Source organism: Meles meles, chromosome 19, assembly GCF_922984935.1.
Source record: "Meles meles chromosome 19, mMelMel3.1 paternal haplotype, whole genome shotgun sequence".
Lineage (NCBI taxonomy): Eukaryota > Metazoa > Chordata > Mammalia > Carnivora > Mustelidae > Meles > Meles meles.
In genome coordinates, this window is record NC_060084.1 from 27,088,561 (window position 1) to 27,095,082 (window position 6,522).

Here is a 6,522-nt window from a genome sequence, read left to right on the forward strand (position 1 = left end):
GGAAGCCCTATGAGGGGCTCGATCCCAGCACCCTGAGATCAGGACCTGAGCTGAAAGCAGGTGCTTAACTGAATGTTTTTCTCCAGTTTTTCTCTGTCCTCTTGAATATTCTTCTTAAAGACTTACTCTCACATATGCAAACATAATACTTAAACAAAGATATTCATTACAGCACTGTTTGGGATAGCAAGAGAAACATTTAGGAAACAACCTAAATGCCCAATTTAACAGTAGCTAAATTAATGATGACACAACCATATAATGAAATACTCTGTAGCTGTTAAAAAGGAAAAAGCAGGGGCGCCTGGGTAGCTCAGTGGGTTAAAGCATTTGGCTCAGGTCATGATCTCAGGGTCCTGGGATCGAGCCCCGCATCAGGCTCCCTGGTTGATGGGAAGCCTGCTTCCCCCTCTCCCTCTCCCCCTGCTTGTGTTCCCTCTCTCGCTGTGTCTCTCTTTGTCAAATAGATAAAATCTTTAAAAAGAAGGGAAAAATGACCTCTCTCTCTGTCAAATGAATAAATAAAATATTTTTTTAAAAAAAAGGAAGGGGAAAAAAAAGAAAAAGGCAGATTTTTTTTTGGTTTTGATGCGGAAAGATTTCCAAATTGTATTCCATTTTGAAAAAAGAAAAAAAAAACTATATAGCGTATATCACCATTTGTAAGAAGGGGGATATCTATACCCATATTGATATCTGTATCTATCTATATCCATGTTTGCAGAGGCCCACCTGAATGATCTTTGTAAGGACACATGAGAACCCGATGACACTGATGCCTTCAGGGAGGGTAGTCAGGTGGCTGGGAGACGGGGGAAGGCGGACACTTACTCTGTATCATATACCTCTTTGTATATTTTATATCATTTTACTATATGAATATATTAGCTATTAAAAATGAAATAATTTCAAAAATGATATAGGACGTACTTTCCCTCTAATATCTAATTCCATTTTGTCCAGTTTAAAAAGTATAATTCCATTTTGGTTTTTATGTATGAGTCCACAGAAAAATATGAATATCCACACATAGAAAAAAGACTGGAGGTAAACCAGAGTAGAAGCAGAGGTCATCCAAGGTCAAGTCAATGTTCCCTCAGGCTCTCTGAAGTTCTCCTTTGCTATATGTCAGAGGCATCTCAGGTAGAAGGTCCGGGGAAGACTCCTGCGTCTAGAGAATTTATCGGAAGACTTTGGAGTGACCCACAGGTTGGAGCAGGAGTCCCATCACAGAGAGTCAGGCTTGAAACAAGCAAGATAAATGAGTGAACTCACATTTCCTCATGACTCTCATCTCTCAATCCCAGGAAAATGACTGGTTTCATGCCATGGTCAATCAGGGAGAAAGGATGACCACAGAACAGAAGAAGAGCCTGGGATCAGAGATGGCCAGAGGAACTAAGCTCACACCCACCTCTACCCTCCAGATTCACAGAGGGCTGAAGGACACATGGGACTTCCCAAAGGAACGGAATGGGGGTTCATGCCAACTTCACTCAGTCCTCAAGGACCCAAGAGCCCTCAGATGGCATATGGGTAACACAATCATGCCCAGTTTACAGGGAACAAGTCCCACATACAACCAAGTGCTTGCCTGCCCCATCCCTTCTGGTTTTAAGTACAGTGTGTGGGAGACACATGTTCTCCAGGGTGGCCAGAGGGATCAAAAACCTTCCCTTCTCCGCACAGCCTACAACAACAGCCAAACTGATGATTTTTCTTTTTTTTTCTTTGCAAATCCTCTAGGTGTTTTCCTTGCAGAATGGGTTTCAGCCAAGGTAGACTTGGGGCTACCAGCCAACGCTCAAAAAATAGATCTGTGAAAGAACCCCAGTAGTTTATGTCCTCAGAACACCTACAAAAAGTTTTTACAAAGTATTGGCCCTTGTGTTAATTTGCTTGGGCCTTACAGTCCAGCTCTGGAAAGCAGAAGCGAGGTCCTGGGCTGGTGAATTAGCTTCCTAGCTTGGTTACAGTTGTAACAAAGCACCCTCAGGGGGAGGAGCCTTCCTTCGCTTTTCTGGTTTCTGCTGGTTGCCGGCAATTCTTGGGGTGTCCAGCCTTATAGACGCATCATTCTGATCTCTGTCTCTGTTGCCACCTGGCTGTCATTTCATGGCGTGTGTGCATCTTCATAAGCTGACCTCCTCTCTTATAGGGACACCAGTCACACTGAATTAAGGACCCAGTTAACTCTGGTATGACTTCAGCTTAACTAATGACATCTGCTACTACCCTATTTCCAAATAGAGTCACAACTCAGAGATACAGAGGGTAAGGACTTCAACCTATCTTTCGTCAGGACACAACTCAATTCATCACAGCTGAGAAAAGACACCCCAAGAAGTTTTGTGGAATTTTCCTCCGCGGGCGCGGTGGGTATGTGTGTTGGGGGAACAGAGAGACTGACCCGGCCCTGCAAACGTTCGGTCGAGGCACAAAGCGAGGCAACCTGCGAAAACTCTTCCAGAGCGCCTTCCCTTCTGCTGGTCTGCCTCACAGAGGACCCCCTGCTCTCCACGTGCTGAGGTGGACCAGGCACTGGGGCGTATCTCGTCCAACCTTGAGGCACACTCTGAAGGACATATTATCACCCCCAGCTCACAGATGAAAAACCGACGTTCTGAGGAAATCGACCAGCAAACACCAGGAGCTGAGGGCCGTGATCCCTCTGCTTCCCACACCAGGCACCGGCCAAGCCGTGTGCTGGGCTTTGGGGACAAGGCAGGTGGGCACGATCAGCAGCTTGGCAGCGGGAGACCAAGCCGAATGCTTCTCTGGACTTACAACTTCTCAGAAGGAAAAGCAATTTGGAGGGAGGAGACTCTAGGCACTGGCCTGTGAGTACAGCCCACCTCCGGACACTCCCAGGTTTGGGAGGCTAGGAAGTGCTGGTTTTCCAACTGTTTTTAAAGTCTGCAAACCCCCAATCTTTTAAAAAGGAAACAGAAGAACCCCCAACTTATAAAACAGGTGCAAACCAGGCTGAAGGCAAAGGACCACGCTCAGACCTCCCTAAATGGCTGGCTCAGCAAATCCCAGGTCCTGACCTCCCGAGTGAGAAAAATAGCTGAAAACCATATAAAACGCCAAAAGCAAGTAACAAAATGACGCCCATGTTTTTACCCGATTATGAGGTTAAAACGTTCATCAGATATAGTCTGGGGGGAGTTGACATGAAGAAATTATTGTTCAAATGCTTCCAGTCTTCAGATGGTGCTGTGGTGTTTTTTTTTTGTTTTGTTTTTTGTTTTTTAAGATTCCTTATCTTTTAGTACATTCGGGGATGTTTCAGTTAAATGCTATGATATCTGTTTGCCATTCATTTCAAAATGAGGTGTGGCAGAGATGAAAGTGGGCTGAGGAACGCTGGGGTTGAGTGATGGTTATATGGCACTTCCTTACATTCAAACCAGCAGGCCGGCAGGCTCAACCTCACTAACTCCGTTCCTTCTATCCTCATTGTCAATAATAATAATGATGATGATGATAATAGTAATAATAAAAAAAGCACGTTTAGGCTTAAAAGCGTGAATTGTGCAGAATGAGTCGTGAGACTTCCAAAATGCTTTTCTTTTCTTTCTTTCTTTCTTTTTTTTAAATTATTATCGAGGTAGAGTTGCCTACAATGTTATATTAGTTTCAGGTGTAAAACAGTGAGGCCACAACTCCACACACGTTGCCTAGATTCCTTCTACTGTACGTTCATCTCTCTGGCTTATTTATTTCCTAACTGAAAGTTTGCACCTCTTTTCTGTAAAGCACTTTACTGAGCTATGATGGACCTGCAAAAAGCCCTGCGTGTTTAACGTATACAACCTTTTGAGATTAGCGGTGAGCATGCACCTGTGGAATCAGCACCACGATCTATGCCATAAGCCTCTCCATCACCTCCAAAAGTTTCCCTCTGCCCTCTATTATTTGTGTGTGTTAACTCTAGCCTCGATGCTGTACAGATCTCTAGGACTGACCTGTGTAGCCAACAAAGTTTGTACCTCTTGATCCCCTTTACCTATCTCGCCCCACCCCCCGCCTCCCGCTGCTATAATTCTTTAAAAAAGCAATTAAAAGTTAAAGTTCCAGGAGCTTTGGGAGGGTGGGGAGAAAGGGGAGCGCAGCCGCGTACCCCGCCCCTCAGCTCGGGTGACCTCGACTTGCCTCCCTCTGCGGCTGGCACCCCCGCCCCCAAACTCCGCCGGGCAGCGGGCGCCGCATCTGTCCACCAGCCGGTCAGTCCGTGCACCCTGCCACCGGGCCACCCAGCCGGCGGCCGGAGGAGCCTCCCCGCCCAGCGCCCTCGGGCACCCACGGCCCGGTGCTCCCCACGCCGCGAGCCCGCAGCCCCGGGGCTCGCTCTCCACTCACCCGGCGCGCTCCGGCTCCGCCACGATCCTGCCCCACCGCGCTGCGCACGAAACTGAAAGCCGGCGGAGAGCGCCGGGGCTGGTCCTGGGAGCCGGCGGCCGCTGCCGAGAAATCACGTGGATTACAAGTGCCGCCGCTGGTGGAGGCGCGGGCCGGGCGGGGGCGCACCGCGGCTCCCGCGCTCTGCATGCGGTGCGCCCCGACCCAGGCACGGCCCCCGGAGGCGACACGGAGGCAGGGGGCCGTGCGTGGAGGGGATCAGGGTGCCTCAGGAGGACCCCAGGCTGAGTTCCCCTCTCCTGGCCCGTGGGGACACTAAGGAGGGGGGGACGGGGGTGGGGAGGGGAGAAGAGACGGTCGCTGTGCAGGAGACTGAACCCAGGGGCCCGGCTCCTGTCCCGCGATGCTCTCCAGACTGAAAGGAGGGGAGAAGAGGGTAACAGCAATAATTGGTCTTACTAACTGAGCCTTCGGTTCTCTGGCCCGGTGCCGGACACTCTCTCGGAAAGTATCTAATACTCAGAATAACTCTAAAATGCAGACGCAAGCATGACTCCATTTTACAGATGAGCAAACTGAGGCTTAGCCAGGCGAACGAATTTGCCCTACTCGCGCAGGCAGAGATGAGGAAGAGAGGAACCAAGAGCGCTGGTGGGTCAGAAGGAAGATGAGGCTCCCCGGGGAGGGGCTCTGCAGCCTTCCTGAGCAAGGACTGGTCCAGCTACCCTCCCAAAGCTCCACTATAACCTCCTGGCTCTTCTACACCCCTCCTGGGACAGGGAGCTCCCCTCCTGCCGGGGCCACATCCGTCCTGGGGACAAGTCAGCCTGCTAGGAAGTCCTCCACTCACCTCCCTGGGCTGGTTTGCACTCTCCACTCACTTCCATCCCATGTGAGTACGAAGGTACTACAAGATAGCGGTCACATCAGTGTCAGACAGCCCTGGACTGAAGTCCTGCTCTCCAGCTACTGGCCAAACACCTTTACTCGGGCCACCTTCACCCTGCTAAAGGCCCTGCCTGCCAGTCCCCAGAAGAGGTCCTGGTCAGCTTAGTGAGTGTCCCACCCTTGCTTTGGGTCCCAAGAGATAAAGAGAAACAAGCCCAAGAGACGGGTACCTGGGTGGCTCAGTCAGTTCAGCATCCACCTTTGGCTCAGGTCATGAACCCAGAGTCCGGGGATCGAGCCCTCCCCCCCCCACCCCCCCGGCCCGACGGGCTCCCTGCTCAGAGGGGTTCTGTTTCTCCTTCTGCCGCACTTTCTTTCCATCAAAATAAATAAATAGAATCTTTTAAAAAACAAAAAACAAGCCCAAGAGAGCACTTGGAGGGGCTAGAGCAGGGGTCGGAAGGAACCTGGCTCAGAAGTTGGTGGCTTCCCATGAAATGGTCCCAAAGGTGAAGGGGCAGCTCTCTTGCCTCCGAACCAGCAAAATCCAGGCTAGGCCCTTTGGGCACATTCCTGATGCGGGCCCTGATCTCTTCTCTTTCCCCCTCTTCTTTGTTCTGGGTGCTACAGCAGCCTCCATTCAGTTCCTTTTTCTTCTTTTCTTTTTTTGGGAGGGGAAGGGCAGAACGAGGAGGGAGAAAGAGAACAAGCAGGCCTCACCCCCAGTGTGGACCGCAACACAGGGCTCGATCCCATGACCCAAGCCGAAATAAAGAGTCGGATGCTCCACAGACTGAGCCACCCAGGTGTCTCCCTCCATTGTTTCTTGAATCTGTCATGATTGTGTCCTTCTGCCCCAGGGACTTTGCACATGTTTGGGTCTTCCTCTTTCCCCATCCCATTTGGCTAGGGTGGTAATAGGGGTTTTCTCCACACATCCTTCATGGAGCCTGGAGTCTCCCAAGGCTGGGATGATAGAAATCTTGTATTATAGCCTGAAGGCAGGAAGAAGACAGGCTCTGAGCATGTGGTTTGGCCAAAAATCTGCTTATGAGAAATGTCTCTTCCATGTTAAAGCCCGATTGGCTTTTTAGGGGCACCCTCCTCCTCTTCTACCAGAAAGCAGACCTCTGTGAGGGCCCCTTGTTGTCCCCGCTATCCTCGGGATCTGAAGCTCCCCGGTGCTCCCCATATTTCCTGTCCTCCACTGGAAGCACGTGTAACAGAGGATAAGTGACAACTCATGCAGGAAGCTGGTCAGGAGAGGAG

The 6,522-nt window shown here is 50.3% G+C and overlaps 1 protein-coding gene across 5 annotated transcripts in view; it reads right to left on the bottom strand.

Moving 5' to 3' along the window:
* The window catches only part of NLRC5 (NLR family CARD domain containing 5), an 86,634-nt gene extending 82,195 nt beyond the window's left edge, over positions 1-4,439 (bottom strand). For all 5 annotated transcript variants that reach the window (XM_045987338.1, XM_045987340.1, XM_045987337.1 and 2 more), the window contains exon 1: positions 4,366-4,439. The gene's annotated coding sequence lies outside the window, so the exon portion shown is untranslated. The remainder of the gene's footprint in view (positions 1-4,365) is intronic.
* Positions 4,440-6,522: the final 2,083 nt, after the last annotated feature.